This window comes from Nomia melanderi, chromosome 3 (assembly GCF_051020985.1).
Source record: "Nomia melanderi isolate GNS246 chromosome 3, iyNomMela1, whole genome shotgun sequence".
Taxonomy (NCBI): domain Eukaryota; kingdom Metazoa; phylum Arthropoda; class Insecta; order Hymenoptera; family Halictidae; genus Nomia; species Nomia melanderi.
The window spans coordinates 7,676,111-7,701,660 of NC_135001.1; the positions used below are offsets into that span (position 1 = coordinate 7,676,111).

The following is a 25,550-nucleotide window of genomic DNA, read 5'->3' on the forward strand; positions in this document are numbered from 1 at the left end:
TTTCAAGGCTCATCTCGCGAACAACGTGGAGTAATTCTTACTACGTAAGCTGCAGTGGCGGCAACAGTGACAAGAATCATCTGAGCGATAGATGATTATTGACGCCTTCACACCGGATGTCTCGCCTGTCCGCGAGAAATGTATCGTGAGCCAGCTCATCGGCAACCTCGCGGGGGACAATAAATTGTTTCGCAATGCGCGAGCGCGTTCGAGCACGCATGCCTGAATGCGTCGGGCGTAGCAACCTTGCGGAAATATAAATACGGGATCGCGGGATAGAGAAGGAGGGAAACTCGAACGAGTGCCGTCACACTCCACGTGGCTTTCTCACGCTGGCTCGTGGCGCACGAGCGAGCCTCTGCGCGCGACATCAGCCGCGCGACCCTGGTCTAGCCGAGACGATTGCGTAAACCTTTTCGCACGGTGTGGCAAGCGTTTGCTACCTTCCGACGAACGATGACACTCGATTTTTCGTGGGCACGGAACTTTGAGACGCTTAATAGAATCCTTTTGTTACGTTTCCGATCGCATTGGTATGCGTTAGTAACTCAATAGTGAATGAGCTATTGTCTTTTGACTCTTGCCCTATGATTTGCATTATCTACCAAGAGTTCTATACAACTGTATAGTAGGTTTAAAGTATTAATCGAAGTTTATTAAATTACTGAAATCATGTAACGAAACTTATCAAAAATACAAAACTTCGAGCTATTTGTCCATGCTTCTAAGACACTCGGTGAAATCGATGTTCCAACCCGGCCTCTCCGGAACGTTCCCATCCCTTCGGCTTGAACAATTGCCAACACGGAGGGAAGCTCTCGAAATATTCGTCGAATATTCTACTCGTCGAATCAACCTGGGAAAAGAAATCGGAATTGGATCACCGGCGAACAGGTCGAAAAAGTAAAGCGTTCAAAGATCGAACATGATGTCAACAAACAAAATAAAAAGAAACGGTATTCTCCAGAGCGAAGGGATGCAGATTCCACAAAGAACACGATTTCGAAGTCGGGAACAACTCCCAAAACTCCAGCGGGAGGGGAGCCGAAGTGCCGAAAACTTGGCCGCAAAAGTCTCCCCTGTGGACTGACCATTTTCGGTTCAGCCGCTCGCGTATCGTTCATTCCAACTTCTCAATTGGTAACGGTGGTCTCGGTCGGAGCATCGATCGCGTCTCGGCCGAGGGTAGCGGGACGGGTCGGGTCGGCGCCGAGCTGTGGTGGCGTCCCGGTGGTGGGGAAAGTGCACTCGGAGTGCAAGCACACGCATACATACAGAGAGTAAGAGAGAAAGAGAGAGAAAGAGATAGAACCCTATATGCAATTGGCTGGAAAGTGCATCGCTGGAGGGGATGCTCGAGGGGGAGGAGTGTGAGACAGAGAAAAAGTGATCGGGGCGGGAGAACGAGAGCGAGAGGTCGAACAGGGAAGAACGAAAGAGAGTGAGAGGACGAAAGCGAAGAGGGGTCACGGAAGGGGAAGGCAAGTGCACACAGAAAGTAGACATATAGGTCAATGTCGGGACACTCCCGTGCACTGTTTAGCACGACTCACCTAGTGACCCAGTTACCTCCTCCTTTTGCGTACTCTGACCAGCTCTCCTAGCTCGCCAGCCGTGGTTCCAGACACCGTGGCCAGGTGTATCCTAGTGTCCCGTGCCGTTTTCCTCAATAGGAAATTCCGGCCGCCCCCGCGTCATGCATAACGACTCCATTTTCTTCCTTTGTCTCTCTTTCCCCGTTCTTCCCGTTGGTCTCGTGATCCTCCCATGCGACCCATTTTCCTCGGTTTCTGTGTCGGCCAACAGGTTTCCAGAGACGTCTCGCTGCTCCATTCCACCTGCATCCACTTGTCGCGCTATCTTATTAAACGTTCCGCGCTAACCGAGTATCGCTAGTTACGATCGGACTATGCGGATCTTTATGCTAATTCGCCGCTACCCGAATGCTTCGGGGATGATGCGATGAATTGGATTCTTCGGTGAAACATCGATCGTCGTTGTGCTGCAGTCGGGATTCCGCGACTGCTTTAGGGTATGCTGATAAGACGAAGGTTCTTTGAGAATATCGGTTGTATCGAACGTTTCTCGGAGATCTTTAGGGAAACTGAAACGAATTGCAGGGTACGATCTTTGTATTCAATGATCGATTATCGCGCAGAGCGAATCTACTTCAGTGATTTGATCGGTTAACTGTGTCCGACTAATGCACGCGTCATCCGACAATCCAAAATGATACTGTTTTCAACAATTAACCCCTTGGCCTACACGTTATCTGCCGATCGCGTGAGCCATAGTAAACAAGAAGGTCGGAATTGAAGGTATTTACCACGAGTCAGACTCGTGGTTATAGGCCAAGGGGTTAATTATTCATTTTTCAAATATGCTTGTGATTCTTTTTTATTTTGCTGTAGTTACTTACTTTAACGTATACTGGGGACATCTTCCTCGCGTTCTCGGTTGATTTCATTGCACACCCCATGAGAGAGTTTTGCAACTGAGTTCCAGTTAACTGGTTAAGCAGACACATATTTCCGTGTATCGTTCGTACATTATTCCTGTTCAGGGGAGCGTAGCGAGCATTTCGAGCAGTAATCTCCTAAAGATCGTCGTGCGCGGCCAGGAAACGAAGAATCGCGCGCAGGTGAGAGTAATTATGTTTCACCTTCGCCGGTTTCTTTGATTAATGGGTTCCAGGTATCTGTGCAAGTTTTTTTCTCTCCCTTCCCGTCCACTTCGCTCCGAAGGATTCTTCGTTCTTGATTTGAATAGCGACCGGTGCTCGGCTGTGATCATGCGAGGCGCGATCGCGGACGACGGTAATTGCAGGAAGATCGGTAGTAAATATGGATGTTAATATCGCGATTGATCGCGCGGGTAAAAGTGGCACCGATAGCTAATCGTCGGGAACAAAATGTAGGAGACGATGAGAAACGAGAACGAAAGGAAAAAAAGTGAACGAGGATCGGGGAACGTATCTGTTACACGCGACGCGTGCAGCACATCCTTCATAATCCAGGCTCATTTGGTTGACCCATATTCGCCCTCAGCCGGCGAGCCCCACTTTTAACGTCCTCCCGTTTCCACCGCCATTGTTGCCCCATTTTATACGTTAACCTCGATCGTGTATTAAATTATAATCCGCCGATAAGTACCGTGCGTTATATTCCACCGAGATATAAATAAAGCCGCGTTCCGTGTTTCTTGTTTTTAATCTTCGTTAGTTCAAGACGGAAACGCGATACTCCCCCGTAACGAGGGAACGTTATTTTCAATCGTTTCGTTCGTTTCCGGTCGCAATCTTGCGATAACGTCTCCTTGCAACGCGATCCGAGCGTATCATTCGTATGCACTCACTTTTTTCATTGAAAAGGAAGACGACGATAGTACTATAGTTGAATTTGCAATGTTTTCTACGGTGAATTTCACTGCGTTTCGAATATCATCTTTCAATCTACACTCGACGAACGGCCATTTTGTTGGGCAGTAGAGTCTCCATTGTATCTGGGTTCCGAGAAAGATTGCATATCATATTTCACTCGTATTTTCGAGGCGCATGTTACAATCACGTGTAAGTGCAAATCGATCAAATAAATTAGGAATACATTTATTTCGTCCTAATTCTTGTAATTCTCCAGTGTAATAATAGTCCAGTAGTTGCAAAACAAGAATTCAGAAATGGTTCATTTTGACCAACAATTCCACTGTTAAGAGTTGATCATACGAGTCGAGGACGGTATCACAGGGCAAAGGGTTAAGGTTCATCAATGCTAACTACGTGGAGTCGCTTATTCGTGCAAAATCGTGCGCACTACACAGCGCAAAATCGTCGCTGGAATGATCACCGACGACGCCGGCACGTCGAAAGGCGGGAACGAAGTTTATCGCGTTACACGGGCCGAGCCTCCCCGGCGTGATTTCCTGTTACAAGGCTCTTGGAAGTTCGCCTTTACGTGACGAGCTTCTATTTGCCGACCTCGCGGGAATGTCAAGGTTGCCGGTGCAATTTCAAACTCGAACGCGATTCGTGCCGCTACGCTTTTCCAGCCGGAGGGGGCGGCTTCCCCGGGACCATCGGGCGCTAGACGCGCTGCCTTGGAAATTGGGTCAAGTGCAACCCTGCCGGAGGAACACGCGAATCCTTTTTGAAATCCGTGGCGGTCGTTTCGCGGATACTTTCCTCGCTCTCTCTGGTAATCTTATTTTCGGAAGATCTCGGAATTTCTTTTAAAAATGGAAACTTTCACAGAATACTGCCTTCGATAAAAAAATGATCATGGCGTAAGGGTTGCGTTATACTGCTGTTGGCGTTTACCTGGTTTTCTAGTAAACTACCGAGTGATTAGAGCGATTTACTTATAGTTGTTTATAAATGTTAGAATAATAGATTTCTCGAGACTTGAAGGGTCCCCTATTCGCGAGGTAAACATTCTGAAATGGGTCAGTTTCATCATGAAACGATGCAAACTACGCGTAGCTTCAAAGAAATACTCCGAAGGCGATCACAATGAAATTCGTGATCTCAGTTTGTGTTTATTGTCAACCCTCGTATTCGAATCTGTCGCGATTTATTCTCGAATGTTCCACCGACTTTGGAAAACCGTCGTCTATCTTGGGGTAACTTGACGAGGTGATTACCTGTTATCGACCGAGCGGCGGTCCATCATTGTAATTACAAGTCTGAGGTGAATTATGGCCCCTCGAAGTTGCTCGAAAAATTTCGCGAGGGGCTAAACACGCGCCCACCCTCTTTGCCGAGTTTCTCGTTGATACCGGGTCGCCGAGGCTCTTATCAGCGTGCCGAGGATCTGTATTCACGAATCGCGCAGATCTTTGAGGCAGATTAACACGGAAATTCGGAACGAAATTATTTTTCACTGTAGAACCGTCAATAACACGGTTAAGAAATGATTGAAAAATAACTATAAAAGTGAGATTCGTCGGGGAATTTTTGAATCGCGTTATACGGAATTCTACTGTACGCTGTTTTCAGGCTATTAGAATTAATAATACGACATTTGATTGTGATTCTCTTTATGGATGCGATGCCAATTGATATTTGTTTCTTTCTGTTGCAGGTGAGTTGCTCGGTCAGTCTTGTTCGATGTTTACTTCTTTACTTTTACGCTACGAAAACTGCTGCTTCATAGAGTAAGTTGTTCGTTTAATGTAAGCCGTATGTTTATTAATTCTTTGCCTTGTGACGTCGGAATTACAGAAATAATTATGAATTATTCAATTCATGTTAATGGGTTAATTGAGTAGCTATAATATGTGCAAGATTATCGTATTGATTAGTAAAGAAATCATAAGGCAGGGGATATTGATATAGTGTGAGCAGATGGTTCCTTTGAAAGAGTATTTTCATTACATAAACGAGAAAATAAGTCCATGCTGTGGAATAACATTTTTTATATTTCCTTTGCGAATAAAACAATGTGGAACGTTAGTTCTAAAATGCATTGGTGCTTGCAGTAAGTAGAAACGGCGAGCAACAGACGGACGCGTCAGTTAAATCCTGTTCGACAGTGATTTCGTTGACCCACAACATGTTAGGCTATGTGGGTCGTACAATCGTATGAATTTACCGGACGAATTCAATAAACTTTGGATTAATTTATCACCCGGCTAGCGAATAATCGAATAACCAGATGAATTTACTACGAAGGTGTGCGAAGGGCGAGGTTCAACCGGACTGTTAATCAATCTGACCCTGTGTTATACCACGCCACACTTCGATTCGATTTGTACCACAGCGACACGTTTAACCCTTTTGCCAGGATAGACTCAGAATGAAGTTTCATTGCAATTAACTATGTCCTTCACCTATTTCTGCTGTATTCATTCGTCATGAATAATTGCATCACATGTAACTCCAGTGGAATTTGTAAATTTCAAAGTAGTACTAATTCATTTTCTTCACATTATATGAATTATTTTAGTTCCATGTTTTCAACTCACTCGACCCGATCTGACAATACCAAAATTATGGCGATGTAATGAAAATAAACAAGTAATCGAAGCTTGTAGTAAAAATCAACAAAAGACAGATAACGTAGTGCCAAAGATAGAAGAAGAGATTTTCTTGGAATGTCGATTGCTAGCTTTCATTCTATTGCTCCTTAAATGTTCTCGAATAAATGATTAAATTATAATATTAATTATAAGTGAACAAACTGATATTACTAAATTATTAAAATATAATCGAATAAAATTATATTATTGCATTATAATTGAATAAAATTAAATGACTAAATTATAGTAAATAATGAAGTAACGTTGATAGCAGCCCTCGATGGAACAGCTGAGAACATTTTCAACTGCAAAGGGTGGCTAACATCTCGAAAGGCGAAGCGGTTTCGCTGCGCGACCGCATATTTTTATACCATACTTGCTGAACGTTAAGAACAAACAGTAATTTGCTTTCCGTTAAGCACTTTCTTCGGTTGATTGGCTTACGGGAGAGCGGAGAGAGCTTAATACGGTTATCCTTAACTTGGTCAAGGTTTTTCTCGCGGTCTAAAGGGAGGTGAGCGCTGTCGAGTGATATGAAATAAAAAAGATACGAAAGAACTCGAGTTCTTCGTGTCTCCGGCCTCGTATGGCCGTTGATATATCCTTGCCGCGCCATTAATATCCCTATGGAATCGACGTATCGCGAGTTCAACCCCCTCCCTTGTGTCGTTGAGTCAGACTAGCGGTGAACCTCTCGAGCCGAGTTTAATAAATATCGGATATCATTCTTTCTCTTCGAGTCGGAACGAAGTATCAACTTTCCATTATCAATATTTCATTTTTCGTGTAAACGATTGAGGTTAGAATTAACGAGTACAAAGAATTATTAATCAGAATAAATGGAAATCGATTGGACTTTCCAATCAGCGGGCCAATTCATCCATTTTTCCTCATTTTACAGGTAGTACTTCCTTCATATTTATGAATCAAATATTTAACACTATTTTCCAAAAATCTGAATATGTTATTCTTCGAAGATGCTTTCAATAATAAGAAAATCATTTTCTTCATTTCAAAAAACCCTAGCTTGTAGAACAAAGTTAGTTAAAGAGACGATAATCGCGGAAGAATAGTAGAGCAAGGTTTTAACTCTTTGAGTGGACGTTTCTCGACCTTTTTAATATCACACGTGCTGTAATGACAATTATAAATACACGTGATTATTATGTGTTTCTTAGGATTATGATTTGAAATTGAGGAATTACAATCACAGTTTAATTACAACATAACTAATTGTATGAATTAACATAATTCATCGATTCTCAGACAAACAAAAAGATACTCCGTTCACACGGAACGTTTTGGCTGGCAGTATTTAGCAGTCAAAGGGTTAAAGGGCATCCCGAAGTCGCTGAATCGTCGTCGAAAGGCGTGAAGGGTGAACGAACCATTTTCTTCGGTCGGTCTACCGACTGTATAGTTTGTTTTCTCGCAGATAAGAATTTCAGGACCGTGGCAGAATCTTCCGTCGCAATGCGACGGTCACGTACGTTGTCCTTGACTGTTCCTCCCGTATTCCCACCTCTCTCGTCATTCGCAGTTGTGTGTCCCTGCCCGCCTACACCTGATTGATCATCCTTCCTCCCGCGGCTCGTGAACAGGGCATTATTTATAGCGGGACAAGTGCATACGCGCTCGCCTTACCGCGACTGATCGTGCACCCGCCACTCTTCATCCGTCATCTTCGACGCCTACTCCCTTTTCGTCCTGATATTTACAATTGAATCAGCCCGGTAGCGTTGCGTCGCGTGAATTAATCCGAACAACGACGCAACGCCTCGCAGAAGATGCACCGACGCGAGCAATATTTCCTCTTAACTGTTTAAATCCCAAATAAAATCTTTTCGGGAAAATACATTTATTTTCACAATATACGTTCAAACACTTCAGTTTCCTTATTTCGTAGTTATTGATAGATTCATAAGTGTTACATATCTGAAATGATTTGACGAATGAACAGTTTCACTTGAATGTCACAATGAGTATACGAAGAAACCATAGAAAAGTAACGAGTCACTATAGAAAATGTTTGACGTTAATTTTGCTATTCAAAATTTTGCACTTTAGTAACCAAGTTAGCTACCTCTAATTTCAATGGTGTTTCTCTCGATTGAATGAATATATTTGAAGAATGATTTCTAAAGTTTGTCTCGAATGGTACATAGCAGTGGCTCAAGTGGAAAGAAGCTTAAACTGTAATTGTTTATTGACAAAAGAAACATTGTTTTTAAGGCACTTCGGAGAATCTCGAAGTTTTGTAAAGACTGATCGATCGCCATTAATTTCGCGCTCGTAGCCGAGAAGCTCGATTCATTCGAGTGACAAACAATATCCAGTTACTTCTGTCATTCTAGTGTTTCCGTGTTCTGCTGCTTCGAGGGTCCGCTCTTTTCTCAGCGAGACGTCCAACGGTGCATTAGACGGCCGCTTATTAGGTTTCAAGGAACGATTAACTCTGAAAAATTGCTAGCTTTCATAGGTGAACAATGCGCGGCCTGATTGGTGCTCGCTTTAGAATTAGTACCCGAATTCTGCATTGTGCAACCGGGCCAGCCGAAACAGCTGCACCGCGGCTTTCTTCTGTTCGGGCGTCTCTCCTCTTTTTTTCGGCTGCCTCCCCTTCCCTCGCCGCGACTTCCTTTGCATTCAGCCGCCACGTTTCCGTCGCGTCTTAATCGAACGCGGACGCCATTTGGTATCTTCCATGATGGCGATCGCGCTAACGTTTCCTCTACTATTCCTCCTCTCGACCGCCAAATCTTCAAAAGCTGTTGCGTCGGCAGGAAACCCCCGCGCGGAATTTAATTAGTTCCCTTCACTTGCTAATTAGGAACCACTGGCAGCTCGAACGATCGTGGGCTAGAGTGTTCTTTCATACTCCCTTCTATCGTTTTAATTATAAACGTTTCAACCATTTTGAAAAGTTTTTCTGGAGAGAGTTTAATCAGCTTCTGAATTGTAGTTTAACCAGTTACCCTTTGATGATTACGTTTGGACGCAGTTGGTAGCTAAAATGATTGTAGGCTACAGTATTGTTTCATCGTTTCTTCCATTAAACTTGCTATTCTGTGCTTCCCTTCGTCGTACTCGTTTTTTTGCTGATAGAACTTTTAGAATATCGTATCCGCTGCGTAACTTTTGCAACGAATTTAATCAGTTGGATGCACCAGCTAATCGAGGACCATCGGGTAGCTAAAATGATTGTAGGATGTACCGGCGTGCCCCCGTAAATCCTGATTATCGCAAAGTGAGTTACACTTCTGTCCAAGTACACACGGAACCGTGTCACAATCCGGAATTTATGTCCTTCGTCCGACGCCACCGGTGATCGATGTTCGAGATCAGAAATGCTTCGCGATACTTTTAACACTTCAACCGGATACGACTTATCGTTTCGCTTGTCCGGTGTTCTCGGTTTATTGCCCCTGAACGTTCACGTGAGTCTCTTTTCAAGCAATCAACCGGGATTTAAGAATTTATCGCTTTGAGAACGAATCTCCTCGTATTGGCAACGTCGGATTTTGCTTCGCAATCGAACGTTGCAAGAAGTAATTGAATTATTTAAACAATAAAAAATCAATCTATAATTTCCTTCTTCTGTAGTATTTAAATGTTTACCACACAACTTAGCTTTTTGTGGAAAAGGTCTTCGATACTTCAAAAAAACCCTCGTCTTTAATGGATTATCTTAAGAACTTCTCCACACGTGACGCTGTGAGTTTAGTAAAAATCTAATCCCAAGAGTCGATTCAATTATTTCAATGGAAATTTTTCCGATAATTCGATCGAAGGTGAAATAATAAAATTATCTGGTGTAGCAGAGAAAGCATGTAACGTCGAAAGTCGATGATTTTTCTCCGGCGTTCAGCGATCTTCCTGGAGTCCAAGGGACCATACAACATCCCTGACGACGGATCGAGGGAGAAACCAGTTCCGACGAAGAATGTAAACGGAATATCGCCGAGTCCTGTTAACCTTTTCTCGTCCTACTCACCTGTTCGCAAAAACGAGCAAGGATACGTTGCTCTCCGCTCCACCAATACCTTTCATTCCACCGTTCGCGATTAGAGAACTCTTCCTTCCAATCGGTTATCAACTGAAATTCCACGTAGTACGACCTCTTGTTCTTCGAAACACAGTCATTCTTATTCCTACGATACTTCACGATTTAATCGTTTTTTCATCCCTAGCATATCATCTCCAAATAAAACCAGTGCCAAGAAAACGCTTTTAACCAAACGCATTCGATTAATTCGTCGCCATTACGCGTTGATTTTGTCCAACCAGGACTAAACGGTGACTCATAGAAATTATCGCGAAGTTCGAGCATTGAGGCCCTTAATTCATCCATACAATCGAAATATTACTGAAAGTGACGACATTCTTTTACTTATCTCAAGTTCAGAAACATCTTTGACACGTTGCCAAATAAACGTTAATCAGAATTATTATGCAGTCGAAGCAGTTTCCTCGATAAATCAGAAACCAAAGGATCAGCATTCTTCATAACAATTGCTCTGCCATCCCCCTTATGTCTCATGCATCCAACAAAATGTGTTTCGTTCGATACGCCATCAAGGAAATGAATATTTAATTTTTGTAAAAGATGATGTCACCGAAATTCAGATAACACAGCAGTCGTACGTTAAAAGAACAATCACGTGTCTAACTGGGAAAAGGCTAAAACGTAATGGTGCTACGGGAACGAATACGTTATTCGATCGAAAGTGACCCGAAGTACGTAACAGGGTTAAAGAGGACAGCGGTTGGCTACGGAAGTGGAGAGCCACGCCCGAGGAATCTCTGCCGTCGACCGGCGTCCGTGGATTCGTTTCCTCGATTCTGCTGGCGAGAGCGCACAATAAAGTTTGAGGATTGGCCGGGAGGACTCGGGTGCATCGGGGAGAGCGTGCACGAGCCCGCGATATCGAGTAGGTGGCTAACCTTGACGACCACTCGCACGGATCCACACACACGATCGTGGATCGCTGCCGAGCACACGCTCTCTCGCATACAATCAACGATAGTCGGATCGCGTACCGGTGTTGGTCTTAGTGTTGTTACTGTACCTTTAGGCTTCATCCATGGTAATCTTTGCGTCGCTGTCACGTAACGTAGCAATTTTTGGAAATGTTAGGTATTTGTACTATAGGGATACTGTTGACGACTAGATTGAAGAACGTCGATCTGATAGGTCAGTTCTCTTCATTCTTACGATGCTAATTTGCTATTCGTCAACATGGTTACGCGCGACCAATGGAAACTATAAACAAAACAGACCGGAAGACTCCCTTTGCCCTTGTGTCTTCGTATAAGGTAGTAAACTGCGTTCGACGAGTGTACACATCATCTTGAAATGCAAAATGGTACTAATTTTCTTAATAAGTTGCTTATTTTCCTACATAAATCTGTAATTATTCGTTTCGTTTTAGTGTTTCATTGGAATACATTATAGATGCATTTGCTCTGCGTTTAACCATTATACACTTCATTTGATTTTATTGCGCGCAATGAGAGATTTTTCAAACTGAATTCCACAGTTAACTGATTAAATTATCTCCAAACAATACGTTTAACATACGATTCTGGCATGACAATGGCGTGATTCTGCGATCGTTTGATGAATATTCCGTGTTTGCGTTAACTTAAAGTTTCTTGTAGCACAGGAATTATGAGGAATGTTAATTCGTAGGCTATGACCTTTATATGACTCGAGTCCGGCAATGTGCGTAGAGAGTATTGTTCGCGATTTCTTGATCGTTTTGTTAATTGTAGAGACACAATCGTTATTTTTCCGGCAACCGTTATACGAGTGTGTTGTCGTTCCCTGCGATCGAATCGATTTTTCCCAAGTTTTGCCGACATCGGAACGCTTGGCCCGTGTCGGTCAAATATTTGCGCAACTGTTGAGACCGGTGCCGGTGCACGAGTTTCGCGTCTTACCGACATGCGACGCACAAGAGGGAAACGATCGTTCGCGAACCTCGCTATCTCCTCGAGCGATCTGACCGCTTTGTTAATTTACACGCGGCGCTCGGGAGCCGCTCTGATGGCCGGTTAAATTGTTAATTACAATCAACCGCTGTCTGGTTTTCTCGTCGGTCGCATTCGTTCCTTCAAACGCCTGGAATTGCTTCGGAAAGACGGCATGTTTCAAATACATTTATCGTTAACTATTCAACGAAGCTGAATATTTAATCGCATTTAAAGTATTCATCGCGCGATCACCGTGATTTCACAAGATAAAGGGTCAACCTTTTGTACTCCAAAGGTACCGCTTAGTCGTTATATCATTTGATATAATGTTGAGCAAAATTATGAAGTTCGATGTTTAATGTTATCGTTTATATTTGAAAATTTCATTATAATTACAAACGTGGATTTGTTAAAATTCAGATTGGTTTAAATTTCAGCTTAGGTATTAATCAGCTTCTTTAGTAATTTCTCAAAGAGATATTCGTACCACTTCAGTAATCGCAAAAGAAAAAATCAAAGAATGGATCATTTTTACCCATTTGGTCGTTCTAGTGTTAAGCTTTGACTAATGCATAAATACGTGAAATACCGAAATATTAAATATTGTAGTTCAAACGGTTAATTTATGTGTGATTTCTCCTTAAGTCAGTTTGAAAAGTATCGCCTATATCTCATCGGAAGATGTTGAGTATTTCTTGTGAAAAGGTTTTAGAGTGCAAAGGGTTAACGAAAAAATATCAGTTCCCAGATGGTGTCAAGTGTCGGGCGAAACGTTAAGGTCAACATTACTTTATCTACTTCCTCCCAGAAGGCCACCGTCACGTATACGTGACACCACGATTTCACGGTTTACGTCGCATCGATGAATAAAAATTAATTTAACGAAAATTAAATTAACGAATTTCGTTATTTAACACCGTTCAAACGTTTCTCGCGAGACAAGTGCATTCGGCGTCTTTACGAGACGCGCTGCCGTATCCGATCCAACATCTCCGTGGCCGCAGGGTAACGAGACTTAAATCTCGGCCTCCTCTGGCTTATTTCCCTTATCAGATCCGATGCCGCACGCTCGACTGAGGCGCGGTTGAGGATGTTCCGAATCGTGCAAATACGAGTAGTGTGGTTAGTTTTATTTTGACACTGAGTACTTTCAGTATCGATAGTTTCGATCATGATATATAATTGTAAGTATTAACACGTTACATACGGGCCATTTTGCTTATTTCAACTAATAGCAATTTGCAATCAACTCGTTTATTTATTATTCAATGTGTTTTCTAGATAGTTATTTACAAATAGAAGCATCTTCAATTATATGTAAAAGGAATCGACCTCTTATTTCAGTGACGGTCTCGTCAATTATAATATTTTCTTCAATTCATTGAATCTTCTAAACAAAATATCAGAAACATGAAACAGAAACGAGTCATTGAGTTCCTAAATATAATGTCGTAGTTTATAATTTTTAATAACAATATCTATAGGATCAATTTCATTTTCTTTATGTAAACTATAGGATTACGGCCATCACAAATATGCGAGGCTAGTAGCGAACGTGTTAAAATGTTAATCGAATAAATTACATTTATCTACTGCCACTCGGTGATATGCGAAAAGGTATTAGTATGTGTCCCGCATAAAATGTGTTAATGGCGGAAGACCATCGATAGTCGCTGGCTGCACTTCAATTGTTCCCACAATTGGCCAAGCATATATGGTTCGTTATTTATTAAATTTCCAACGATCCAAATGTCCTTCCCTCGAAGCATACCATAAACACTGTCAAAACTCGAAAAATATTTCTTTCGAGCACGTCTTAATTTTAACTCGGTGCAAGTATCAATACTCTCGTCTCAACGCTAAAGAAACATACTCCCTTCCATGCGAGTAGCGTGCAAAAGCATCGATACCTTCACGGTATCGGAGCATGCATCCCTAGCCGTGGTGTATATTTCGGTCACCTAGTAGAATCCTCGTGCACAGGCCGCCCCGCGCACGCCTGACATTGCACACCTCCTCTCGCCCCTCGACTGGTGCTCCGTCGTCCCCACCAGCGTCACTTTCCCTCACCAACTCGCCATTGGACGAGCCAGCCTGGACCGGTGGTGGGGAACTCTGGGAGGGGAGGTCGATTCTCCCGTTTCGGCCGTGCACTAGAACTTGACTCCTAAGCTCGACAGTGACGGCGCAAGCTCTAGCTGTCTGTCTCTCGTTCTTTCTTTCTTTTCGTTCCCTTTCTTTCCCTGTTCCGTTCACTCTCTCTTTCTTAGTCCCGCGTACACCTTTCCGCTCTTATTCTTTTTGCCCCCCTCCCCGTTTCCTTTCTCTCTTGTTCTAGTCGCCTCCCTCTTGCCCCCGGGCATACGCGTCACACCGAACTCGCTCCGAGACCTCGAGCGATGTGGTTACATTTCTATCCGTGCGAGCATTAGGGGAGAGTCCCGACACTACGCCGCCGCTCAAATGCGTGTTGCGACACTCGCGGAAGACGTGGCCGCTCGCGGGAGTGGGGCAAGAGGAATTTGTCATTGTTTTGTTTATAGAATTATTGTCTAACGCGTTGATCGCCACGAGAATTTTCACCTAATTTTTGTAGTATATTAACAGGTTGACTGCCACGAAAAACATCAGCGTTTCATGTGTCACTTTGTACTTTCTGTAGCAAAGATGCAAAGCAAGAATTATTAACCCTTTGCAGTCCGAAATCCTTCATTAGAAATATTCAACGTTTTTCAATGAATTATAGACGACGTTCTTTGAAACGAACTTAATGAGAGAATATACATAAATTAAGAAACAAAGTAATTATTTTAATACTCCACATATTTATGGATTACACGAAGCTCAATATTGTGTATAAGACTTCATAATTTTGGTATATCAAAGCAAATGGTGACTGAGAGTCACCTCTCGAGTGCAAAGGGTCAATTCTTTGATATGAAAATTCTTATATTATCCTTCATCTAATTATACACGTTACGGAGAATTTGTATTTGAAATCAATTATTTTCCACGTCGTAATAATTTTCTTGTAATTTGAAAGCTCCAGTCATCGGTGACCGCCGTGGCAGTCGAACTGTTAATTATTGAAGTATGTTATATAATGAGCAATTGAAAGTGTATATTTAAATTGTATACTGCGTACATATTCTTCTCGGAGTAGCTTTATATACATATTTCATAGATTGACAATGATAGACGAGTATACTCGCCATGCACTGGTTAAAAGACACGGAAGTTAGAAAAAACATCCTGTCTACGTGGAATACACGGGTGGATTAATATTCCGATGTACCGGAATACACGTTTTTGCTACTGTAATATTTAAAAAAGAAAAGAACGACGGAGATTGCATAATATCGATCAAATATCGCAGTGCGATACAAGCAACTGTCCCCTACACGTTTTTATCGATCATGAATATCTTACACTGCCGTGGCGGCCACGTTACGTATTCAGAGTGTGTGCACACCGTCGTCGGCTGAATCGAACGGAAAGCTCGGATCACTTTTGAACGGTCCGCAGCTTCGGCACTTCGGCGGCGACCGATCGGTAACCTATATTTCGTAATTCGTGCACACGGGATAACTCATTCGCCGGTACACCGTTTGTTTTGGGACCGTTGAAAATTGCGTCGGTCGAAAATCCTTGTTCACTTTTGTGCCACGCGTTCTAGCATTTTACTAATCGCCATTAACACATTGCGTACCGACTAATTTTCAGAAAGCTGAATTGTGCAGATGGCAATTTTTAATGAGATCAACTTATATGACTATATATACAAAAATTCAGATATCATATTGTTATGTAATATATTTTAAATAGATAATCAATTCGAATGAAATTTAATATTTTTTTAAATGCTGTGGTAAATAGCAAAGTTGTACAGCTAAGTGTCTTTATAGAAAAACGAAATTTCTCGTTACCAGTACGCAATGAGTTAACATGTTAATCGCTGCGAGAACTTCTAGCGTTTTGAATGGTAATGCTTATTCTTTAACCCTTTACTCGAGAGGTGACTTCCAGTCGCCAGATGATTTGATACAGTAGAATTTATAAACTTTGGTATTTACTATTAACCTTCGTATACTGCATCAGTACGTGAAATATTGGAAGAAAATAGCTTTGTTACTTAATTTATGGTATGATTTCTTGTTAAATTCATTTTAAAGAATCTTGTCTACATCTAATTAGAAAGTGCAGAATATTTCAAGTGAAAAACTTTGGAGTGCAAAGGGTTAATGACAAAGGCAAATGATATTGAAATAATTATTAATGTCTTAGCACCACAGTAGTCATATTACGCCATGATCTAGCTACTTATGTTACTAAATATTTCTATTTAAAATCAAGATTTTTATTGTGATTTTTCTTCAGCAATTCGGAAGCTTCAGTCATTGGTGACGTGTTAACGGTAACAATAACAAGTCAGCATTCAGTCGGACTTTTTATTAACCAATTAGTACTATAAAAAGCAAAACATTATTGCCGACCGTAAAGTACTTCACAAGGTATCATAAAACTCTACAAAATAATACAAATTTTCAAACTTTACTGCGCAACAGAAAAAACTCACTGCCTTGCAACATAAACACTGCGATACGCAAAAGCCCAGTGCCCCAGCCGAGATTTCAAACAATAATAAAAATCTTTAACAAACGATATCTGATCAGTCGTGAACCTAACTTCAAAAACGATCGTTACACATTCGGCAAAGGTGCACACTCAAATTACTCATGGAAAGTAATCTACAATGGCCGCGTCCGTCAGGGGTTCCTACGGCGATCGTTTTACCGTCGTTTCGATCTCTCGCCTATAAAACATCCAAAGACCCCGCGTTATTTATAGCCGAAAAGGTATATAAGAAAGCAGTCAGCCCATCGGCGGCCGATTCATCCGCAACCGTTTATCCGGGGTGCTCGATATTTTTTCTGCGAAGAAAAGTGCAAGTAGCGGCGCGTCGGCGAGGGAGAGGAGGACGTTCCTGGCCGGGTTGGTCTCTCGCACTCCTTCCCGAGTTTCCATCCCCCTTTCCGCCGCGAGTCCGCCGCCAGCTTTTCGTCCTCCATCGCCTCCTCCTCGTCCTTCACCTCCTCTTGATCCTCCGTCGTCCTCCTCCCGCCGCTCCCCTCCCTCCCTCTATCACATCTCCGCGTTGTCCCCTCCATCGACTGCTTTCCCTCCTCCTCCTCCTCCCCACCTCTTGGCTTCCCAGCCGGCTGCACGCTCCATGCAACGAGCCGGACCGGCCGGCTGGCATTCAGTTGCCTTTAGCGCCGTGCATCTCCGAGTCAGTCAGTCAGTCAGTCAGTCATTGAGTCACTGAGTCGGATCGACGGTACGCGCGCGCGAGGTATATTGCTGTTTGTGTTATTCTCTGTTATTCCTCTTTCCCTGCTTATTCTTTCTAACCTTCCTTGTCCGTCTTTATTTTCAACTCTTAGCATGTCGATCGCAATGTTTCTTTCGCCGAGGTTTACTCGCGGATGATTTGATTGTGTCCGAGTGCGCTGGCCACGTGTTTCGCCATTGCCCGGGCACGTGTGCTACGTATCGTCGAGAAAAACGTGATCGGCCACGGCCTGTACACCCGTATACTGTCTGTGTCTACCGTGGACCCGGGATTTCGTGCCAGTTCTAGGAAGTTCGAAACGCTGCGTACACACGGCCGATAGACGAACAGTGAAGCGGCGCTATAGTGACATTTCTCTCGGGTGTCAAGATCCTGAGTGACGTAAGTGGTTCGGATGTTCGTTGATTCGATCCGGGAGCCGAGACTACGATTGTTACGAACGCTACTGCAGTCCAGTCGCCTTCCTTCTTGGATATACGGTTGTGTTGTTGTGTTGATGGACGAGCGTCTTCGAACGTAGTGCATTAGACGAGATTATTCGGACGGGAATCCGTTGGAAGTATTTTATCTGTATTTGTTCTAATTACAAATGTATTATACTATATTTGTTCCATCGGGATTCGAATGAGCTAGAGAAATCGGTGAAGCTGAAAGTGAAGCTGGTTTCGAGTGACTTGAAACGCGAAAGTTAGTCGAAGTGAAGTGAACTCCTTACAAAGACGACTGTTGTTAATTGGTAGATACTTCGAGTAATAGTGTCAGGAACTTTGAATTTCAAGATAAAAGTGCAAAAACTATAATGTACCGGTGAATGGTCGACCGTCAACAGTGAGAATACTGCGTACAGGCCGGGGACATTTTTTACCGATCAAAACATCGGTGGCACGGATTCTAGTGTTGCTCGGTCACTAGGGAACCGCGAGTAGGCTGAAGTTCACTCTGCTCGGGTATTCGGGTTCCGGTTAGGACACGTCAAGCGAAACAATGTAGTCGCGTCCAACGAAGTCATCGGGACGATCGGTTACGCCCGTGCAAGTGATAAATTGCTTCGACGCCGCGGAACGCGACTTGACCGACGTTTCCACGTAAACGATTGCACATTAAAGTCACTAGATCCATACCTCCGATAATTGTTCCGCTCGCGACCTCGCTCGTTCGCTGCTTGACTATTCCTGTAGTATATCGACTACACCGAGACACGTGCCCGAGAACGATATCTAGGGAGAATCGTTGTAGGAAATTTCCGCGCGTCTGTTACGGCAAGGTGCAAACTGGCGCGTCTCTTCGCGAGGACGGTCGGGAGCGTCGCTCGCGAAACACGCTCGCCTTCGTCGCTTCCGAGCGAGCCTACACGGTGATCGGATTCGAATGGTATTCGGTTCACGCGCGACACGGGGAAAGGATCGCTTTTGGAATTCCGATATCGGCTCAAGTGGGTTACTGGTGTCCCATTTTTTCCCTAGTCGGGAAATTCAACGTATAACTACCGACCACTGAAATTCATTTTTTCAAACTTCTCCATAGAAACTTCAAGAGTGCATCTATCGAGGCTGTAATTGATTCATGATTCAATTTGCATATTGCCAAATCAATTTCTTTAATAACTCCCAGAGAATCTGCTATTTTTTTAATAATCGTGAAAGGAAGAAATCTGGAATGGCATTTTGACCTGTTCGGTAGTTCTAGTGTCAAATTGACTTTTCAAAGTTTTTCTATAGAAACTTCGTCAGTGGTACTATTGAAATTTCTATTGATTTACAATTCAGTTTGCCTATCGCTAAATCGATTTCTACAGTCATTTCTCCGAGAATTTGTTACTTTTGTAATAATTGTAAAAGGAATCAGACATGGGCCATTTTGACCTCTCTGGTATTTCTAGTGCTAACCAGTTCACTACGTGGGCCTGTATGCCTGTCATTTTAGAACCGAAATTTGCTGTCGAGTATTCTCGTCACAGAAGGAAAAGAAATCGCTTGCTCTGGAATACATAATATATATTATCAAACAAAAACACTTTGTAGCATACTCGTCGTTGCTCGATTTCAATTACGCATTCCACGAGGGATTTTTAAAGTAAATTCCACTGTTAACAGGTTAACCATACGTAACTGCGTGCACAAACGAATTCTTATACGACGGAATGTTCGGTATTTCAGTGATTAACGTTGGCGTAAAAAGTCAAAAGATGCAGGCATTCAATTTCGAATAAGTTGATGTGACGATCTCGTAGAATTATTTGGCCACGGTTGAGGAAATTGATGTTTTCCCTGCCAGCAAGGCTTTTCTTTATCGAATAACTCGATCGATAGGCCATGGATGTTGATGTAGATCGAAGGTAGGATTCTATGTAAACAGTCCTGCTTGTAAACTTGCCGAGCGGCGGTTCATGCTGGAAGATTATCGATCGCGCGAAGTATATTGATAGTGTCGTAATCGAACGTGACTTGTGCGACAGTAACTCGTGCCGCGGCACGTTGTACTTATTACGAGCCTCGGTGCTCACGTGTCGAGCGACATGTTCGTTTGAGATTTGACAGTGTTCAGTTAGAAGTTCGTTGCCTCCGAAATATCTGCGCTAGTATCCGTATTAACCTCTTGGCGTATTATTTACTTCCACTACTGAACTCCTGAGCATTTTACTATCGACAATTTGCAAGAAATGCATTCATTTTGACTGGTACGTAGTTCTAGTGTTAAGGATTATATATTGTACAAGTATAAAGGAAGAATTAAAGAAAAAAAAGACTTATTATATTAAATGTTATCGATAATATCAAGAGGAAATTGGGGTCCAGTTGCACGTGTGTCTATACGTGAGCCGTCACTGGTTCTACTTTAAGTGGAAATTTCATTTGAAGATAATACATTGATAATTGCAAAATAATTTGTTACTTTGATCCGTGAGGAATGAACAACATTGGATTCTGTTAAATTAATCTAGAAATCTTCATCACTAGTCTCACTTGTCATTATATGACAAGAGAGGTTAAGGCGCAGCGTACTGGTAACAATTACTCATTAGCATTACACTGAAAATGGAATTGACAATTCTCGGAGAAACCGACTGTATGTAGTTATTTTGCACAAGAGTATCAACTATGTAGGTTAACTTAGAAGTCAACTACGTAACTTGTTTGCCCAATTTGGAAACACGCGAGCCAGTTCAAAGAAGCTTGTAGCTAATTCATTCCCATCGAAATTTTTCAATAGCCACTTTCCTTCGGACAATTATAAAACCTCAGCATGACTCAATATTGTTCATCATTACACAGATTGGCGTGTAATCGTCGCCCGTTTAGTTCCTTTTATCACTGATATCTTCGTTTCCCGATGACGCCCAGTTATATCATCCCGAGCGAAGATTCCGTATTTTTAGCCGCGACCGGGAAAACACAAACAACCGATTTATCGTTTGTTTTCGAAGGTTGCACGACCGCTGCGATTTCGGGCGGCGGACAACATACGCGTGTCCCGATCGACGTGTTATCATCGGCTGAAGTGTGACTGGCGATGGCACAACGTGGCTCGCGTTGGCCGGGGTCTTCAGTCGAATTTTTCTATAACGCTGCAACGAATGCTTTGCATATTTATCGGGCAGTCAGGTTGGCTCGCGTGCGCTCGTGAATCATCGTCCCCTAACTGCGAAAGTGCGCAGTTCGCGTCGTCCACCCTTCTCTTCTTCCCTTCTCTTCTTCCCTCCTCGTTCTCTCTCTCTCTCTCTCTCTCTCTCTCTCTCTCTCTCTCTCTCTCTCTCTCTCTCTCTCTCTTTCTCTTTCTCTCTCTTTCTCTCTCTTTCTCTCTCTCTCTTTCTCTCTCTCTCGGATCTTCTACGCAGTGTTTAAGGTTCCGTGTGACCTCCAAGCTCTCTCCGCGGCTGCACCATTGCAGCGGACCAACTTTTTTGTTGGCTTTTGGGACGCGCGTGCATATGGAGCGTGTTCCTGTTTCGTCTTCCTCCGCTGGGTAAACAAGTCTCGTTTTAGCCTTTGCTCTTATGGCTGCTCCCGTGCGTGTGTGTATGTCGCGTCGAAGGAGGATAACAGAATAATCGAACTTCACCTTTAGAGGACGTTCGGAGAGCCCAGAGTCGTTCTGGTGTAAATTATATGCGTTCTTCGAGATAGTTCGTTTTTCCTGTGTTTCTGGGAACTCTAAAATATTCTTTTCGTTAACACTAGAATTATCAGATGGGTTAGAATGACTTATTTTTGATTTCCTCTTTTACGGTTACTGAAAAGGTAGATACTTCTACGAAAAATTAACGGAACTAATTCAGTAATAGCAAACCTGAAATGCAAGTCAATTGAATGTACTGGTGATTCTTCGAGTTAGTCTCAAACAATATCGTCTCCGCCTCGTCAAAAAATGTTAAATATTTCTCGGAAGAAACTTCCGGGTGCAAAAGGTTAACTCAATCGAATGTTCTTTCGAAACATCAAATACCGCGTGCTTAGCACTAGAGCTACCGATCACTTAAACTGACTTCTACAAATTTCTTTATAAATGCTAAAAGCCTAAATTTATTAATATGTTAATTGATTTATATTTCAGTTTAGGTATTACTAAATCAAATTCTTTAATCATTTTTTAGAGAAGTGTTTGTGGCATTGTAATAATTGTAAAAGAAGAAATTAGGAATTGGTCATTTTGACCTACCTGGTTTTTAGTTTTAGCGTTAAATATCAAATTCTGTAGTTTTACTGTGTCAAATCGAGTGGTGACCAAGAGTCACCTCCGGAGTGCAAAGGGTTAATAAGGAGACGAAGTTCATTGGCTTTAGAGGAATCGTCTGGATAGATAGGTATTCGATAGTATCCGACGTTGCTGGTTTATATTAGAAGAGAGAGCCTGGCAACTATCGTTGTTGAACTTTTTATACGCTTTTTTCTTCTTTTTCTTCCATTTATCCGATACATGATTCATGGCTTTTTCACTCTCAAGCGAGGGATGGCTTGTGACGAACGTAATAGTGTCTCCCGTGCGTAGGTTGTAATCGGGAATTATATATGTGTGGAATTCAGTGTCCAGGTATTTCTGAACGTACGGCTAATTTTAGTTCAGTTTCATGTATGTATTATTCCCTAAGCAATTGTACGGGATGATGTAAGTCGGAACATACAAATATCTTTTATTCATGATCGTACAAGGAAACTTCTCAAAACCAAGTTACACTGTGTTATAGGGTATTCATTCAATTCTATATTATACATTTTATTTTTGCACAATCGTCACAGAGAAAAATAATAGAAAATCCCGGATCAGCTCCATGCACACAGGGTGTTCCTTAAACAGTAGTACGCCGGAGAAGAAGTCGAATCTACACGAAAGAAATTAGTCGAAAATGTAGAACAAAATTTGTACATAAACAAGATAATCGACGTCGAATGTTTACTCAATAGGCATTCATTGATATCATACAAAGTGGAAATGGTAAGTCACGAACAGACACGTTATACGGTTACCACTGGACAGTAGAGGCACTAGACAGTTTTTCAAATTTTTAAGTGTCATATAAGTAATTATTATTCTCCACCTAGTTTTTCATGTGCAGTGACAATTGCTCTATTAACTGAACAAAGAATTATTCCTTCTCCTGCTGCACCACGATTTCTGAAGCACCCTGTATAACTCCCACTGCACAAAAGAGAATGAAATTCGAAGGGATGTAGCTTTTACCCCCGAGACGCTTGAAATCGGAACGAACTCGTTAAAGTCGAGTCTAAAAAGAGAAAAAAGGGCAAGGAATGTTCGACAAGAAAATGGCGGTAGGGCCTCGCTAATGGCACGTCAAATTCAGAGTCTGTCTGCGCAGTAGTTCGGAGGCAAGTAGCAGCAGCAGCAGCAGCAGAAGCAAAGGAGAAACAGCGTACACATCGGGACGACACGTGAGGTGAATAACGGGTGAGGCGCGCGTTATCGATTAACTTTCGTGCCGCGGATGACAATAACATATCGAGTTCAGTCGCTCTAGAATAAATAAATCATGAGCGGCGGACTTTCCTTTGTCTCCGCGCGTCCTTGTGATCCAACGCCTCGACGTTCGTCCGCTCGGCAGAATTTTTGCCGAAACTATTGCAGGTGTACGCTGCTCCTCCTCGACCGCCAGTTGCGCTGCAAATTCGTACTGGGCTCGCGAGAATTGATTCTCACAAGTGGATTCGTCGCGAATTTCAGATATAAATAATACAGGCGAGATGGTATTTTCAATTGATGAAACCCGACTGAGTGGAATTCTTATTTATTAAACTTGGTTCGAAGTTTTTCATCGCGACCTTGATTCGGGGTTATAGAGGGAGTAACTTGTTTAGGGGATGGGAAAGGTTCAGACTTCGTTGCCCTTTAAATTGGGATTATCTACTTGGGATTCCTCTCGATTGAAAAGAAGCACGAACTAATTAGATTGACGATAGAATGAAATAGTAGAAGAAACGAGTAAAATATAATGAAATACACAATTTTACTTCAGTTGTTTTTAAAATTCCATTTGAAAAGTTCTTTTTGTTCTTAAATAACGAATTTATTTAGGATTATTGTTTGATACAAATTTATCGAATTCCTGTTCGATATAGCGGAAAGATCTAAAGATTTATCAATATACGTCCAGTAGATACATAGCATTACGATATTTCGGAGCAGTCTTTAGACTCTCAGGAAAAGATTCGTACGACAGTACTCCCGGGGACGCCCGGTACATATCGATTCGCATTTCTCGATGAACAGGGTCCGGCGGCAGCTTCTTCGTGGATTAACCTTGAACTTCAACCTCGAGACCGTCGATCGCCATTAGTAACGATGTGTTTTCTCCCCTTGCGCGCGTCGCGTCGATCCGTCTGCCGGATGATCGATGACCGTGCGGAATCGATCAGGTGGAATGAGGGACCAGACGCCTGCGACAGAGACGTTCAAGACTTTTCTCTTGGAACGTGATCGGATCTCGAACCATTTCGATTCCCGCTAATTTTTCAGTCTCTTTTGTATCATTCAATCTTTTCTAAAACTTCAATGTTACAATGTAATTTCGCATAAATATTTTACATTCGGAGCGTAGATGGCAAAAGTGTTCAAAACACGGAGATCCAAAATTGTTTATCCTTTTATTTATAAATTTCCATTAATTACACATAAATTGATTCGAACGACAATTACAAAATAGTCAACGACAAAACCTACTGTAACGATACACTCGCTCGGTTTGTCAAAATTGAAACGCGAAGCATCGTACATCACTCGCATCGAAATCCAACGCATTACAGACTCAAATTCTCGAAAACCAGTTTCTTATTCAGATTCCACTAATGTAAAGGTATTTTCACAACATCTCTTCCACGATAATGCATCGTCCGTGGAGACGTCGTTATAAATGGTCTCGGGGATGATCGATGGCCGGCGCGTAGTCGAACGGGGCGGAAAGCGGGAGGCGAGGTGGTAGGAAAATCGCGCGAGGGGCGTCACGACGCTGCCGACGTTCCCTTTCAGTCGATTAGAAAGCAGGTTTTTACGTAACAATTCTTCGGGTTTCGCGGCGCGAATGGGTGACACACCGTCCTGCTCGCCGCGCGTTCCCCAGTCAGTCGTCAGCCGGATACACACACGACGCCCTGAGAATAGGAGATGCACCGCGGCTGGTACACGCACGTGGACATAGTTGCATTTTGCATAATTGCTCGCGTTACGTAAGCATTGTTTCTCCGTGCTCCTGGCGCGCGATCGGTCCGAGCCGAGCCGAGCCAAGCCGAGTCGGGTCGAGTCGAGTCGAGTGGAGTCGCCGCTCGGCCAAGCCAATTGTATTTTCTGCCTACACGCCTATGGTCAAGGTCGCTGCACCGTAACTACCATTGCAGACATTCCAGTTAACTTGCAGTTTCTTCTCCCACGAGGAAACTGTCGGGGAAACTCGAGGTTCCAATTGTTTTTCCTTTTTTCTCTTCGTTTTAACGCTCGCAATACACGAGTTCGAACATTCACCGAAACGTTCAACGGTGAATACGAGGGTTGTCGTTGGTTCAATGGGACGAGTTCGAAGCCAGACTGATTTTACATAGTATATTGAGTCTGAAATGTAGAGTACCGTTTTCTCGTGTGAAACTTCGTTCCCGACAAAATGGCCGTTCAAAGTCTGTTCGTATTCCGTTTGTAACGTGCGCGTCCGTAAGTGGAAACGGCAGGCGACGATCAGACGCGTTAGCCGCTCTGCTCGATAACTCTCGCG

The 25,550-nt window shown here is 42.9% G+C and overlaps 1 protein-coding gene across 17 annotated transcripts in view; it reads left to right on the top strand.

Annotated features, from left to right (window-relative positions):
* The window catches only part of usp (retinoid X receptor ultraspiracle), an 83,935-nt gene that overhangs the window by 9,713 nt on the left and 48,672 nt on the right, over positions 1–25,550 (top strand). For 5 of the 17 annotated variants that reach the window (XR_012998155.1, XM_031987478.2, XM_031987586.2 and 2 more), the window contains exon 1: positions 17,182–17,341. The exons of 3 other annotated variants lie outside the window; for them this stretch is intronic. The gene's annotated coding sequence lies outside the window, so the exon portion shown is untranslated. 9 more of the 17 variants (XM_031987506.2, XM_031987558.2, XM_031987533.2 and 6 more) reach the window with 9 other exon arrangements.